This window comes from Nycticebus coucang, chromosome 15 (assembly GCF_027406575.1).
Source record: "Nycticebus coucang isolate mNycCou1 chromosome 15, mNycCou1.pri, whole genome shotgun sequence".
NCBI lineage: Eukaryota > Metazoa > Chordata > Mammalia > Primates > Lorisidae > Nycticebus > Nycticebus coucang.
The window spans coordinates 97686563-97703333 of record NC_069794.1 but is presented as its reverse complement, the minus strand read 5'-3'; the positions used below and the strand labels follow the sequence as shown (position 1 = coordinate 97703333).

General features: G+C 49.8%; 2 protein-coding genes and 1 non-coding gene across 3 annotated transcripts in view; 1 reads left to right on the top strand and 2 right to left on the bottom strand.

Moving 5' to 3' along the window:
• Positions 1–16726, bottom strand: part of MAP2K3 (mitogen-activated protein kinase kinase 3) — a 43786-nt gene extending 27060 nt beyond the window's left edge. Inside the window, exons 1-3 of the mRNA XM_053563247.1 lie at positions 16420–16726; positions 8597–8750; positions 7850–7912 (exon numbers count right to left, since the gene is read on the bottom strand). The gene's annotated coding sequence lies outside the window, so the exon portion shown is untranslated. The remainder of the gene's footprint in view (positions 1–7849; positions 7913–8596; positions 8751–16419) is intronic.
• LOC128566373 (glutamate dehydrogenase 1, mitochondrial-like) overlaps positions 1–16771 on the top strand; it is a 263695-nt gene that overhangs the window by 149520 nt on the left and 97404 nt on the right.
• On the bottom strand, positions 12144–12248 carry LOC128567069 (U6 spliceosomal RNA). Its single transcript, XR_008374741.1, has one exon. It is a non-coding gene; the product is annotated as a U6 spliceosomal RNA (small nuclear RNA).

The following is a 16771-nucleotide window of genomic DNA, read 5'->3' as shown; positions in this document are numbered from 1 at the left end:
AGCAGGGACAAAGAGTTGGTTAAGAGTGTGAAAAGAGGCACAGCTGCACATGAGGGCCAGGCCACGGCTCAGTATAAGGGCCTCGCTAGAGAGCCATCATAGCCTTGTCCCTTGCTGGCTCATCGCAGTAACTTTTCTAAGTGGCATAGTCAGTCTAGAAAACTCCATAATCGGTTCAGTGCCCATAGTTCAATGGTTAGAGTGCTGGGCACATGCACCAGGGCTGGCGGGTTTGAACCTGGCCCAGGCCTGCTAAACAACAATGACAACAACAACCAAAAACTAGCCAGGCATTGTGGCGGGCACCTGTAGTCCCAGCCACTTGGAAGGCTGGGAAGGAGTGAAGCCAAAAGCAGGATGTCAGTGTGCACTGAGGTTTTCAGGACCCAGGGTGAGAGCTAGTTGGAGAGAAAGGATGATGCGAAGCCAGAATTGGGGCAACTCATTTGTTCAGCCATTCATTTGACAAATATTCCTCAACACTTAAAGGTGTGCCTACCACTGATGCAAAAGCACTAAACAAGGCAGGCACAGCTTCCTGCCCCCCCAGGGGAGGTGGTGATGTAGTAGGCAAGCCAGATAAGCAAAATGCCTACATTAAATCATATCACAAGGAGTGCTATGGGAAAAGTAAGAGGGGCCACAGGTGTGTCTGGAGGCAAGGGCTGTAGTTTTAAAGAGGAAGGCCAGGAAAAGCCTCCTGGGGAGGTGACATGTAAGCAGAGGCCTGAGGAGTTGACAGAGGGAGCCACAAAGTTATCTGGGGAAGAGCATTCCAGGCAGGCAGAACAGCACAAGCAAAGGCCCTGAGGTAGATGGCTTGTAGAGGAGTAACCTTGAGACCAGTGTGGCTGAGTGGTGGGAGGTGAGGGGCCCCTGTTCTCACCTATGCACACTTCCCGGCCATGTTCACTCAGGCTTCCTAGCACAGTCTCAACTTCCTATTTCCCCTTCCCATCAGTGGGAGGCCAGACACCCCAAATGTACATGCACACATAAGTACATAAGTGTGTGCGTGCACATGGAGTAGCCACAGGGGACTTGCACACATACACACACACATAGACAACTGTGCACAGCTGGGTGCAGGGCCTGCCACCTGCGGGGGTGGTGGTAGGGGCTCCACAGCTCACTAAACCACAGTGCCCTCTGGCGACCAGGACAGGCTGCATGTTCAGTCGCAGCCTCTTCCCTGTGGGTCCTGCCCCAGGCCTTCACACATTAGCCAGAGAGAGCCTTCCAGAGCAGGGCTAGATATGCTCCACACCCTGCCAGGGCCCCCTAGGCAGGGAACTTCCAATACTCTGGTCCCTGCGGACTTCTCCAGACATCCCCCAGTCCAGCCACTCTCAGCCCAGCCTTCTTCCTTGGACCTTTCTTTGTAGAGACTGTTCCCTAGCCAGGAAGGTCCTTCTTTGGCTTCCTCTGATACAGTCCCTCTGCTCTTTCAAGGCCCTGTTCTGAAACCAGGATGGGAGGCCTCTGCTGGCCAATCTCATCACAGATCCCCCACTCTGCCAGCGGCCAAGACCCCTCTGCCTCTCCCCATGGATGCAGGCTGGGAGTTCTGCACAGCATTCCCCCATGCTGGCGGAGGTGCCTGGGAGAAGTGAGAATTCACCCAGAGAAGCCTGGAAGCAGGCAACTTCCTGAGCATCTCTCAGGCAGGGTCAGGTTCTGAACCTGCAATCTACAGAGGAGGTACCTGGAGAGAGGCTCACCTGCTTTATGTAAATTGTCATCACCTTGGAATATCAAAGGATGAATTATCAGACGTGACATGGCTCCTCTAGCAAAACAGCAAGTCCCATTTTCACAGCTCCGACTGTGTGCTGACCCCTTGAAGCACATCATCTGGTGGACTCACTGCACCAGATGTAAGCTGCACAGGAGCCCTGTCTTTGCTTTAATCACTGCAGTGTCTCTGGCACACAGGAGGTGCTCAGCCAACACTCTTGGGATGGAAGAAAGCTCACAATACCCCAGAAAGATCTCCATTATTACCAGGTATCTCCATTTAACAGAGAAAACCAAGGCTCAGAGAGGTGCCCAGCACTTCCAAGACTGCTGATAATAGCAGAGCTATTGTTTGAACACTGGTCTGTTAGATGGAGACAGTTTTCCCTGCCTTTTCCTACCCCACGCTTCCACTAAGTGGTTTGCAACATTCTGCTTCCATACAAAACAAGCCACCCTTGAGCTCACTCTGCTGCTTTCTGGAAAGATGGAGGCTCTTTGTTTCTAACGGAGTCCTCAGATCTGGCATCCCTGATTGCATGTGGGGGTTGCACAAAATCCTTGTGGCTGCCCTAAACACCAGTCCAGGTGTTTCAGCATGGTGCTTCTCTGCCTTTGGGGTCCTTAGGTGTCAAGCTTCCTGCCCAGGAGGTGGGGACACCAGGGGACAGGCATTTTTTTTTTGGCCAGGGCTGGGTTTGAACCCACCACCTTCAGCATACGGGACCGGCGCTCTACCCCTTTGAGCCACAGGCGCCGCCCGGGACAGGCATTTATTGACACTTGTTTCAAGCCAGCCCTGGGGATTTGCCATGCAGCCTACTAAAGCTGGTGTAGTTAGACCTTTGTCTTATAAGTCAGGAAACTAAGGGCCAGGTTTCAAGCAGCGAGCCAAGTTCCCACCACCACAAAGGATAAAACCTGATTTTTAACCTTGACCATCATTATAGCAGCTTACTGTGCATTAGGCTTTTCACTAGAAGTCTTATGCTTGTTATCTAGGACCCACGGCTGCAGGGGTGTTCATATCAGCACATGACAGGTGAAAAGTGCTGCAAACAAGAGGAAGCACTGTGCCCGAGGATCACATGATCAGGAGAAGACAGGCGGAAGCGCCCTGGATGAGCTGACTCCACCACACAGGAACGTCGCAGTACATCTGCCTGCAAAGGATGATTTTCTAACCTGAGCCAGAAGTAGCTGAGCAACCTTGGGGCAGTAACTTGTCTCAGCCAGACAGTAGGTAATCCTGTCAAGGCTCCTGCCCCTTTTCAGCCATCCCAAGCCTGGCCTTCCATCTCTCCTACAGCAGACTTCTCACACTCTCATGGCAGGGTCTTTCATTCCCAGGAAGTAAAGACCCTTACCAGGCACTTAAGTAATGCTGCAGTTTGCCTCCTGGAGACCCGTGCTCAAATCCACCCTGCTTCAACATGTACTTTCTGATATTGTGGGAAGCACTGAGGACAGCGAAGGACAGGACAGCTGGGTCCCTGTGGTTTTTTGTGGAGCAAACCATCTGGGGGAGTTTGAGAAAGAAGGCAAATACATCATCAGTAGATGTAAATATATAAAATAATTTCAGGCTAGGCATGATGGCTCATGCCTGTAAATCTAGCATTCTTAGAGGCCAAGGCGGAACATCATTTGAGCTCAGGAGTTTAAGACCAGCCTGTATAAGAGTGAGATCTGTCTCTACTAAAAACAGAAAAACTAGCTGGGTATGGTGATAGGCTCCTATAATCCTAGCTACTCTGAAGGCTGAAAAGCAGGAGGATCACTTGAGCCCAGGAGTTTGAGGCTGTAGTGAACTAGGCAGACACCCCGGCACTCTGCCCAGAGCAACAGAGTGAGATTCTGTCTATAAAATAAAATAATTTCAAATAGCAGTAAGGGCTATGAACAGAAATAAGACAGAGTGATATGCAGCACAGAACTACTGGGTGGTCAGAGAGGCCTTACTGGAAGAGGTACACTCAGACTGGGGAGACAAGAGCCATGTGAAACTGGAGGTGGGAGCTTGCTTAAAATAGTCTATGGCACATAGTACATGCTCAAAGACAGAAGGTGAGAGGGACTTCTTCCCAACCATGGAGTAAACAGGGATATTTTTCTCCCCTCCCTCCCAAAGCCTCACTAAAATGACAGTAAAATGAAAAATTATAAGTCACAAACCCATAAAAACAAAATGAACAGGCAAGTTAATGATAGGGAGTAGAGGAGTCTACAAAATTGTTAAAACTGGAAAATGAATAGTAAGCAAGTAGGCAGAGTGAGGAAGCTGAAAATAAATTCTGCGGGGAGAGGGGCCAATCCAAGCCAAACACAGCCTGGGCAACCACCAAGTCCACGTGGAGGTAGAAGAGTCAGTGAAGATGGGACAAAACAAGTTAAGAGTTTGTAGAAACCGGTTGTGCCTTCCAGCTTCCCCAAACTGAAGGTTCTTCATCTCCAAATTTCAAGGGTGTTCTGCATGCCCCCTTGATGCAAGAACAGAACAGGTAATTACAAACTCCTAGGGAAACAACATGAAAAAGATGTCATAATGCACTGCACAGCTCAGCTGAGAACAGTAAGACTGTAACTATCAAATACTGATGTATCCAAAAATTGTAAGCTTCAGAACTGGCAGGAGACAAACTATAGTTTCCTAAATCCTCGTTCATCTTCTATGATAGGAAGCCACGGATACCGCCTAAAATTGAAAAGAAAGAAAAAAGAAACGGCAGTATGGCCTGTGATTTAGAAATAAGGAGAGACGGGCTCAGAGGGCTGCGAGCCTGGCTGAGAGCGGTGGGAGCTGGGCCCAGGCCTGCGCGGGCGCGCGCCGCGGGTTTGCCTGGGCGGCGCTGCTGTTTGGCTGCTGTTAACACTATGCGCGGACGCTGCTGTAATAAAAGCAAGTAAACGCTAAGGAAAACACAGAAGGAAATGCGTGCATATCACAGCACCAGCACGAGCACTGGGGGAGGCGCCAGTGAAGGAGATGAGGTTATGAGGTCACCCCAGGCCTTGGCAGACCAAATATGGGATATTTTTAGAGAATTTAGAGTCATCTGGGGGCTCTCCTGCCCGCCAACTACACACTCAAAAGAAGAGCCGCGAGCTCCTCCGCGGACACCGCCGCCCGCTCGGCCGCCTGCGCTCCAGGGGCCGCAAGGCGGGCTGCGGGTCTGGGCGGAGCCCGCGGGACCCTGCGCCGCAGCCCCAGGCTGTCGGTCAGTGCTCTGGCTGGAGCTGGGCGTGCGGCCGGGGGTCTGAAGTCAGAGCGGCAGCCCCGCTGACCAGGCCTCTCCAGGGGCCGCGAGGATCACGGGAATGTCAGGCGTGCGGCGGCCGGACCGCAGTGAAGCTTCAGGGCTCTCGGGGTGCCGGCGGCTGGACTTAGGTCAGTCGGTCTTGGGAGCGTCCCTGCCTGTCCCCGCCAAGCTGCCCGCCCCCACCCTTTCCCGCCAGGAATGGGTCCTACTTGTACAAGGGGCGAAAGGACAGTCAGGTGTTTTAGCTTGGGAAACCGCTGTTTGGAGGATGGCAAACCTTGGTTGGAGAGAATTTGTCCCGGGGCGGAGGGGGAGCCGCAGGGCGCTCTTGAGGCCGCTCATGAAGGGAGTTCATTTCCTCTCCTGGGCGCCCAGGGTTCAGACGGACTCTAACATCTGTTGGGCCAGGGTGCCCCTGCACGCTTAAAGTGGCTTCCTTTGCTCTCTCGAGGATAGATTTACACTGTCCTGGGTCTGCAGGTTATTTTTTGTACTTGCAGACTTGACCAAGAACAGTCTGTGGCAAGAAGGAAGCACCATCTGCAAGGATGTCCTACCCAAGGGCAGAATCTACCTGGGCGGGGTGGGGGTTGGGGGGCTGCAGGGCAGGAGCAGCTGCTGTGAGAACCCTGTTAGTGGGGTACATGCAGGGCAGGAAAGGAGTGGTCTGTGGCTCTCTGGGCACAGAGGTTGCTGAGCTGGCCCCCCTCTCCCCGCTTGGCCCCATGCCCCAAATGTGGGCTACCCAGAGTCACAGCCTGGTCTGGGTTTCTCAGTGGAAATTTAAGAGGTACACTAGCATGGTCGGTCATGGTTATTTGTGGACCCTGAGTTTTCAAAGAATGTATTCTTTTTATGCCTTTTCTGTCAGACATTTCTGACAAAAGTATTATTTTCAGTATAAAGTATACAGTAATATAACCCATCTAACGTTAATATATTTTAATATAAATAAACAAAATATCACCATTATTTTAACTCTGCCTGTTCTTACAGCTCAAATCCTACTTCTTACATGCAGTCTCCCTGGATTACTCAAACTGAGATCCTCACGCCACACCACAGCCCAAGAGGACTTGACACCCCTGAGTGACTGAAACCTACATTCAGATGGCGTTGGGGGCTAGGGTGTGCAGGGGGTTGGGAATAGGGCGAAGCCATCACACTAAATGTTCCCTGGTTCCTGCCATCACAGGCCCTGGTCCCCTCCAGGTTCCTGGAGGTATGTATTGAGAGGAATGATGACCAGGGATGGGGAGCATCACAAAGATCCCTTCTCTGCTTGTCTCCTGCTGCATCACAAGTCACCCTGAACTCAGGATGGCCCATCTCTTCCCCATGAGGTCCATAGCTCCTCTACCAGCCTTGTCCTGCGCCTGTACCAGGAATGTAAGAGTGGCCCTGCTAGGGCTGTGGAGTGACTAGAGCACCTCCACCTGTCCTTTGCATGTGGCCAGGGCTTCCTCACAGCATAGCCACAGGCCCTGAGCATGAGTGTCCCCAGAGAGCCAGGCACAGCTGCATGTCCTCCTGATGCTGTGGAGGCAGTAATGCACCGTTACTCTGGCCTGACTGGGTCTCAGTAGCCCACCATGATTTAAGGGAAACAAACATAGACCCCCCCCATCTCTTGATAGAAGAATGACAGAATAGGCAGCTATTTAAACATCCAAACCTCTCCTGGAAGTGGAGGCTTTGGGGGTGGCTTCCTCCTCCAGTAGGGAGGCTGGAGCGGGTCTGGATGAGACAGGTGTGGGGATGAAATTTGGAGGCAGGGCCTGAGAAAGACTCAGAGGCTGTAGGGGTTGGTGGGAAAGGGAAGGAGGCTAGGGGAGGAGGTCAGGGCATGGGGAGGCTTGGAGCCTCCTCTGGATTAGGAGTGTGGAGCCTGCCAATCACAAAAATAAAACTAAGCAGAGCAGCAGGGTGGGAAGAGAAAATAGAGCTTAATGGGCCATGTTGAGAGTTTGACGCCACCTTGCCAGCACTTCCCCTGGGCAGCCTTCTCTGATGTGCTTGGGGGAATTTCCACCCCCTCCTCTGGGCTCATTCAAACCCTGTGCTGCCCTTGGAGTCTGAAGGCCAAGGGCAATGTCTTTGGTCCCAGCCTCATTCAAAGCAAGAGAGGCACCTCCAGGCTTCCCAGCAGGAGGAAGGCTAAAGGCCTCTTGGGCAGTCTCCCTAGGAAACTGCTGCTAGCCTCTGGATCAAGTTCTGGCTCCTCCATTTACTGGTGTGTGACACTGGGGAGCTCAATTTAACTGCTATAGGGTTCAGTTTCCTATCTGTAAAATAAGGTTCTTTTTTATTTTTTTTTGAGACAGAGCCTCAAGCTGTCACCCTGGGTAGAGTGCCATGGCATTACAGCTCACAGCAACCTCCAACTCCTGGGCTCAAGCAATTCTCTTACTTCTGCCTCCCAAGTAGGTGGGACTATAGGTGCCCACCACAAAGCCCGGCTGTTTTTTGGTTGCAACCATCATTGTTGTTTGGTGGGCCCAGGCTGGATTCGAACCCACCAGCTCAGGTGTATGTGGCTGGCGCCTTAGCCACTTGAGCCACAGGCACCAAGCCTAAAATAGGGGTCTTAATCATACTTTAGAGAATTAGGGTGAAGACGAGAATATGCCTGGCACAAGATCAGAGTTCAGCAGGCTGGGCTGTTCACTCAGCCCAGTCCTGAGGCCAAGGGCAGGGGCAGGCCTCACTGGACTGTCAGAGTCTTTGGATATGTGGCTTCCCCTTCTTCAAGGGCAGGTCTCACACTCAGGGGTGTTTGGTCTGACCCCAAAAAATACACAGCAGGGGCTGCTAGGAGGCACCTCCCGGTATGGGTGGAGCTGCAGACCCACCTGTGAGTCACTCCAATTACTGGATTGATGGGACATTCAGGCAGTGACATCAGAGAAGGCTTCCTGGAAGAGGAGAAATTTGCAGCTTGAAATTCAGATGTTCGGGAAGACACAAACATCCAGACCATACCAGAGGTTGTAGACCTAATGTCTGCTGAGTGCCTCTGGTGGGCTCAGCAGCTCAGGTGGAGGCACGTGTGTGAAGAGGTGAGGGCTGGGGCACATGCCCTGACCTGTGCAAGCTGCCCTCAAGTCTCTTCCTTCTGCAGCCACGTGCAAGGTCCTGGGCCTGCTCCAAGGGCCTCCCCACTGTGCTCAGTCCTCTCCAGGGGGCCAGGCAGGGGCTGGGGGTGGCCCTCCAGGGAGAGAAGAGGATAGCAAAGGGATAAGCCCTCAAAGTGGCAGCTGGGTGGGTAAGGATTTCCCCCACGTGCCCCATGTGTGTTGAATAAAAACATCCAACCCCATTAAAAAAAAAAGAAAGAAAGAAAAGAAATTCAGAAGATGCAAGCTATAAGGTAAGGGGTCTCTCATCCCTGTCCCCAGCCCCTTGGCACCCCCACACTGCCAGTCACCAGTGTCCTGGCAGAGACCAGCACTCCTTTTTTTTACCATCTTGTACGTGCATTTCTTTGTTCACCTGACCCTCCCCTTACATTCTATAGATCCTTCCATTTCAGCACTGGGAGAGTGCCCTCGTCCCTTTCTGCAACCAGCAAGCACCTTTCCCCGCACATGCACACATACCTGAGGAAGGTGACCCTAGGAGGGCAAAAAGCATGTGCGTCTCAATGTTGATTGATCTTGCAACACGTCCCTTCATACACTGGGTCTCAGCCGAGTGTGACAGTTGTTTCCCTTGGAAGGTGCCCAGGCAGGGAGGGCGGTGTAGGAAGCAGCGCTGCGTGGGACAAAGAACAGAAATGGGGCCACATGAGCTTGAAGGGGAAAAGGAAAGAGACTATCAGGGGTAAAACAAGAACAAGACCTATCAAGGGGTGCTGTGATGACTACTGAGGGCACACATGCCATGCCAAGTACCCCTAGAACTATGGGCCAGTTGGGGCAGGTCCTATGGAAGGGACAGGGGCTGTGGTCTCAGTTTGTCCAGCAGTCAGGCTCTCCCTAGGAGACTGGGGAGACAAAGTGCCTGCGTTTGAATCTTGCTCTGCCACTAATTTATTGAGTCACTTGGTCTCCTTTAGCTTCAGTCTCCTCATCAATAAAATGGGACGAAACACACAGTGACAAAACTCCTTTCCTCATGTGAGGTGACTCGTGCAGTGCCTGGTGCTCGGTGCCAACTAGGCTAACAGTCACTGTTTGCTTCTGGCTCTTCCCCATGTGGCTGAGCAACAGGTAAGAGCTGGTTGAATATTGCTGAATCAGAGTGTGGGTAAGTGACGGTGCAAGAGAACCTGCAGTCGGATTTCAGTGCTGCCCCTTCTAGGCCATGGGATTCTGGGCAGCCATATAATTGCCTCATCTGACAAATGGGAATCAGAATCTAGACTGGGGTGCCATGGTGTGTGGCTCCAGTGAAAGGACATGCCTACACACACCCAGAATGCTGGGGTGTGGATGTAGGCCAGGAGATGGTGAGGCCTGTGACTTCGTCCCTTGGGCAGGGCAGGGAGGGTAAGGCCACCTCCCAGGCTCCCCCTCCCCTCCCAGAAGCAGCATAAGCCAGATGGCTGGTTTTGATAAATGAATATTATAAACAACAAACAACCCCAGAGAGCACATCCTGGGGTTCTGGTGGAGGTTATGGCTCCCTCAGGGCAGTCTGGCTGCAGGTGACATGATTGGTGGGTGTGGGGCACAGGGGAGGCTCCATGGACAGGTGCTCTAAGCCAGCGGTTCTCAGTTCCTGGCCTGACCCACAGAAACTGTATTAAAGGGCCGCGTCATTAAGAAGGTTGAGAACCACTGTTCTAGGCCATTCTGGGCTGGGAGGCACATTGTCCTGTGTACAAGGCCAGTATGGAGTCACAGAATAATGGCAGTAGACACAGTAATGATGAGGACACCCACTTAAGTTTGTGATGTCATTTAAAGCTCAGAACAGCCCTGAGAGAAAATCTTTGCAAAAAAATCTCAGCTAAAAGACCCAGAATACACAAAGAACTCCTACAATTCAATAGTAAGGAAACAACCCAATAAAAAATCTGAACAGCTAAAGATCTGAACAGACACCTCCCCAGAGAAAATATATTAACAGCAAACACACACATAGAAAGAGCTCAGTGTTGCTAGTCATAAGGGGAATGCAAATTAAAACCCTAGTGAGATTCTACTACACACCTATTACACTGTGGAAAACTAAAATGACTGACAATTCCAAATTGTCAGAATTTGGCAAGGATGTGTAGAAACTAGAAGTCTCGCACGTTACTATGGGAATGTAAAACAGTATGACCATGGCTTGGCGCCTATGGCTCAAACAGCTAAGGCACCAGCCACATACACCTGAGCTGGCAGGTTCGAATCCAGCCCAGGCCCACCAAACAACCATGGCTGCAACCAAAAAAAATAGCCCGGCGTTGTGGAGGGCGCCTGTAATTCCAGCTACTTGGGAGGGGGAGGTGGGAGAATCGCTTGAGCCCAGGAGTTAGAGGTTGCTGTGAGCTATGATGCCTTGGCATTTCTACCCAGGGTGACAGCTTAAGGCTTTGCCTCAAAAAAAAAAAAAAAAAAAACAGTATGACCACTCTGGAAAGCAATTTGGCAGTTTCTTACGAACTTAAATATATACCTACTTAGGATTCAGCCGTTCAGGTCCCAAGAGAAATGATAACTATATTTATACACATAAAAGAAATATTGTATACAAATATTAATAGCAGCTTTATTCATAATAGCTAAAACCTGAAGAGAACCCCAATGTCCTAGAACTTAGACTTGGGAATGGATGAACAAATCCTCATCCATCAAGGGACAGGAAAGGAACAACTTGGTGAGTTTCAGATCATTCTGCTGAATAAAAGGAGCCAGGAAAAAAAAAAAAGAAAAGGCCAAATTCAACATGATTCCATTTATAGGACATTCTGGAAAAGGCAAAACTAGAGTGACAGAACAGGTCAGTGGTAGCAAGGGATGGGGGAAGGGTGGGGATCAGCTGTGAAGGGGCAGGAGGGAAATTTGGAAGCATGATGATTGTGGTGGCCATTACACAGCCATATACAATTGTCCAAAATCACCAAACTGTGCACTTAAATGGATGGATTTTATGGTATGTTCATTAACTCTCATGAAAGATGGGGAAGCCCATTCAATGAAGGAAACAACTCTGAGTAGTCCAAACCTTCACTGCCACATTACAGAGGAAACTAAGGCTCACAGTGTGACACAATGGGCCCAAGGTCAGAGAAGAAGTCCAAGGTAGTAGAGAGGTTTGGCTGCTCCAAGGTCTGTGCTCTCACTCTCCAGACTCTTTTGTTTTTTTTTTTTTTTCTTTTTTTCTTTGAGACAGAGTCTCAGTATGTCGTCCTCTGTAGAGTGCTATGGCATCACAGCTCAGAGCAACCTCTAACTCTTGGGCTTAAGTGATTCTCTTGCTTCAGGGACTACAGGCACCCCCCACAATGCCTGGCTATTTTTTTGTTGTTTAGCAGGCCCAGGATGGGTTTGAACCCACCTGCTTCGGTATATGTGGCTGGCGCCATACCCACTGAGCCACGGGCCCGAGCCTCCCTCCAGACTTTCACCCTGCATGTGCTATGTGACTGCAAGTTGGTCTCAGTTGCCCATTCTGTAAAATGGATGGAGATGAGCAAGACTCTGGCCCTCCCAGGTGGGCCAGAAAGGCTGTGGGATCCAAGGAGTAGTCCCTGACCTAGCCTTGGTTGGAGTATGGGAAGGCCTCTCAAAGTGGGGGATATTTGACCTGGGCTTTAAAGGATGAATGGGAATTTGCTAGTAGGAATGTTGAAAAGGATATTCCAGATTACAAATGAGAATGCTCCATTTATCTCCCCAGTCACACTATCTGTTGCTACCTAGAAGTCTATTTTTTTTTTTTTTGAGACAGAGCCTCAAGCTGTTGCCCTTGGTAGAGTGCTGTGGTGTCATAGCTCACAGCAACCTCCAACTCCTGGGCTTTAGCGATTCTCTTGCCTCAGCCTCCCAAGTAGCAGGGACCACAGGCGCCCACCACAACACCCAGCTATTTTTTGGTTGTAGTTGTCATTGTTGTTTGGCAGGCCTGGGCTGGATTTGAACCCTCCAGCTCTGGTGTATGTGGCTAGCACCTTAGCCGCTTGAACTACAGGCACCGAGTCAAGTCTATTTTTTTAAAAATATGGAATGCTTCACAACTTTACATGTCATCCTTAGCAGGGTCATGCTGATCTTCTCTGTATCATTACAATTTTAGAATATGTGCTACTGAAATGAGCCCTGGAAATCTACTATTAATACATGTTTGCCACTCCTCATAGCCAAAGTCTGGCTTGTGGGCCCGACAGGAGGGTACAAGTGGAGACCTCTCGTGAGGCTTAGAGGACAGCAGCAAGATGGGTCTGGGACAGGGGCAGCACTTGGAGATTCTGAGATTTCAGGACTGCAGGGACAGAGGGACATGTTATAGAACTATAGTGTACAGGGCAGCAAGGCAGGAGGCTTCTTCTGGACCTCATTGGCTCCTCATCCCCAGAGCACCTTGAGGGATCAGGTGAATCCCTCTTCCTCCCCAATACCCTCTGGTCAGTGCCTCATGTGGTGGGCAGAAGGGTCCTCACAACTGCATTTGAAGGGGGCATAGGCGACCCAGGAGTGATAAACTGTTTTATCTTGGTAGTGGTAGTGTTTAATAACCAGATGTTTGTCAAAACTTGCAGAACATCTCAGAATATGAGTGGCAGTAGTTAAGAAAAATAAAAAATAATAAAATAATAAAATCTGCAGAACATGTCAAAATTTTGGGAGGACTGTAACCACTACTTTAAATTTATTTAAGTGAAAAAGAAATAAAAGTCTCAGCTATGATACCTGTACATGGGGCTTCATTGCACTGTATATTTACATATATACTTGAAATTTTGCAAAATTAAAAAAAAAATAAAACCTAGCTCGGCGCCTGTGGCTCAAGCAGCTAAGGCGCCAGCCACATACACCTGAGCTGGTGGGTTCGAATCCAGCCTGGGCCCGCCAAACAACAATGACGGCTGCAATCAAAAAATAGCCAGGCGTTGTGGCGGGCACCTGTAGTCCCACCTACTTGGGAGGTGAAGGCAGGAGAATCGCTTGAGCCCAGGAGTTGGAGGTTGCTGTGTGCTGTGACGCCACAGCACTCTACCCAGGGGGACAGCTTGAGGCTCTGTCTCAAAAAAAATAAAAAATAAAATAAAACCTAAGATCATGCCCCCAAACTCTTCCATGGCTCCCTCCCAGCTCAAGCTGAAAGTCAAAGGCCCCTCCATCTACCCCAGGGCGTCTGGTATCACTCCTTTCCCCTAGGGTCTCTCTGCCCCAGACACACGGGAAGCAGAGAGCTGTGCTCCTTAAACCCATCCAGAACTCAGGCACTGTTGTTCTCTCTGCCAGCTCCTCCTCCCCCACCTCACTTACTGGCTCCTTCACCTCCTTCAGGTTCTCCATATGAAGACCCACATCAGGAGATGCCTGTCCTGACCACACTGAAACCTCCCACACCACCCTGCCTTATCTCCCTCCATGTCTTATCTCCATCGTGCTTACTGGCTCTTTCTGCAGTAGAACATTAGTTCCAGAAGGCAGGGAGGTCTGTATTTTGTTCACTGTTATGTCATCTTAGAACAGTACCTGAAACATAATATGTGCTCAATATTTGCTAAGTGTGAATGAATGAATGAATGAATGATACCCAAATCCATGACCTGGTCTCCACGTGACCCCACAAAGGCCCAGAACATATTTGTTCAGCAACCTGTCCCTAGGGTCTCCCCCATGACCAGCACTGGGGCTACAGACTGAGCAAATCCACCCAGATGTTAATTGCTCACTTTATTCTTTTATTTACATTTGTTCTAGAAAGGATTTCTGCAAAGTTTAAAGACCTAACAAGGGGTTAACCCTTAAAAGCAGAGGATAGCTGAACACAGTAAGGCTGGAGGATTGTTTGAGGCCAAGAGTTTAAGACCAGCTTGGGCAACACAGGGACACCCTGTCTTTTTTTTTTTTTTTTTCTTAGAGACAGAGTCTCACTTTATCGCCCTTGGTAGAGTGCTGTGGTGTCTCAGCTCAGAGCAACCTCCAACTCCTGGGCAAAGGTGATTCTCTTGCCTCAGCGACTACAGGGCACCCGCCACAACGCCCGGCTGTTTTTTGTTGCAGTTTGGCCAGGGCCAGTTTGGACCCACCACCCTTGGTATATGGGGCCAGCGCCCTACCCACTGCACCACAGGCACCGTCCCGGGACACCCTGTCTTTAGAAAACATAATAGAATTAGCTGGGGGCCGGCGTGGTGGCTGATACCTATAATTCTAGCACTCTGGGAGGCCAAGGAGAGGGGATCACTTCAGCTTAGGTGCTCCAGATCAGCCAGGTGTTGTGGCAGGTGCCTGTAGTCTCAGCTACTTGGTAGGCTGTGATGCCTTGACACTCTACCCAGGTGATAGAGTGACTCTGTCTCAAAAAAAAAAAAAAAAAAAATAGCTGGATATGGTTGTACACACCTGTAGTCCCAGCTACTCAGGAGACTGAGGCAGGAGGATTGCTTAAGGCCAGGAGTTTGAGGTTGCAGTGAGCTATATTCACATCACTAAGCTCCAGCCTGGGTGACAGAGGGAGGCCCTGTCAAAAAAAGAAAAAGGAAAACAAAAAGCAATGGAGAAAGAAAAAGAAAGGAAGATCCTGGTTCTTATGTGATCCTGTATGCTGGGCTCTACCAGGCACTTATCAGAAAGGAAGCTCCCTTGGACCCAGGCTGGCTTGGGGACAGACATTAAATAGTACCCTGTTTCCTCGAAAATAAGATATCCTCCGAAAATAAGACCTACTTACAGGAAAGATAAAACATCCCCTGAAAATAAGACCTAGCGCGTCTTTGGGAGCACACCTTAAAATAAGACATCGTCTTATTTTCGGGGAAACAGGGTAAGTGTGACTGCAGAGGTGAGGGTCTCCTGGAGGAGGTGACGTTTGGGCAATAGTATGAGCAAGTCCCAGAGGTGGGAAATGGCACGGCCTATTGACAAAATTTCCAGGAACTGGCCTCTGTGCTTTGGAGATAGAGAAGTCAGCTGAGATCCACACAGCATCAGATCTTGCTTGCTCAGGACTGTAGCAAGCCTTGACTCAACTGAGGTCAAGGTTTCCTTTGGTCCCAGAGTCCCTTTCTGTTTCCTTCTATGTAATGACTCACTCACCAGCCTTGTTTTGTTTACTAACTCCTTGATACATCACACTCAGATTCAAAATAATCATCTGGTAGGAGAGGATATTCTCAGTAAATATATCTGACAAAGAACTCATAAACAAACAAAAAGAATTCCAATAAATAAAAAGAGAAAAAAATTAATGGGCCCCAAAACAGGCAAGAGTGTTGACACAAATGATATCCAAGTGGCCAGGGAGCACATCAGAGAGGCTCTATTTCACTTGTCATCAGACCAACACCAATTACAGCTACTTAATAGCTAAAATTTAAAAGACTGAACACTGAGTTAAACTCTCAAAATTGTAGGCAGGAGTGTAAAATGGTACAACTACTTTGGGAAAAGGTCTGGCAGTTTCTCACAAAACCAAACATACACCGACCTCAAAATCCAGCAATCCACTCCCAATAGCTATGCACGAAGAATGCTAAACACAGACTGGCAGAGCCCATGGATGCCCATGACAGGCATATTCATAGCAGTCCAAAACTAAAGGCAATCCAAATGCCCATAACAGATGAATGGATAAATTATGACATATGCACACAATGAAATAATTATTTAGCTATGAAAAAGATACAAGCAAACAGCATGGAGCAAAAGAAATGACACTAAAAAGTATGTAACGTATGATTCTATTTATAGGACATTTTAGAAAAACCCTGTTAGTCAATATGGGAAAGTCATGGGCAGTGGTTGCCTCAAAGGGTAAGAATAGGGCCCAAGCGTCCTGTATCTAGATTTGTACGGTGGTCATGTGGGTGTGAACATCACGTTTACACCATAATTAACAAAATATTAAAAGTAACCTGTAATCATGTGATTCAGTGCGCAGCCAGAGCTTCAGGTGTGACAAAGAGGGAACAGTCTGTATGGAGGCTAAACCTGGGACAGCGCCAGTTAGGTCCCCTTTCAAGGAAGTCTGGGCCTCAAGAATTCTATGTGTTCTCAGTAAGTCCCGGTCCCTTTCTGGAACTCAGCTTCCCCATCTGTGGAGCGGATCCTCGGATTACCAAGATCGATTCCTGCCCTTCTGCCTCCGCTGGGGAAAGGTGGCGGTTCACCCCAAACAAGTCTCGGGTAACTCCTCAGCACGACAGTGAGCACCGGAGGGCAGCAGCAACCGCTCGGGGACCCAGCTGCGTGTGACCTCGCGCGCGTCTTTCAACTGCCCTGAACCTCTACTTGCAACCTGTAAATGGAAACAAGCCTACCGAATTTTCAGGTTGTGGTGGCAATTTTCACAAAGCACAGCAAGGCCTTACAGAGCGCTTCCTGAGCACCAGGGCTTCTCTGTGCACAGGCGGTGCACACAGCTCGGTGCTGGAAAAATGGTGGCTGCCTTGGGGACGAGGAGGATTTCCATACAAGTCGTTCCGTCTCAGGGTCCGCGTGGAGCCCTAAAGTTGCAAGTAGAACACAAACGCAAAAGGGGCAAGCAGCCCTGCACGCGAAGGAGGCGCGCCTTGTTTTGTTTGGGTCTGCAAGTGGAACACAGCCCGTGTAGCCCCTTTAAGAGCCGAATGGAATGTATCAAAACAAAAAGGCCTCGCGCCCACTGGCTGC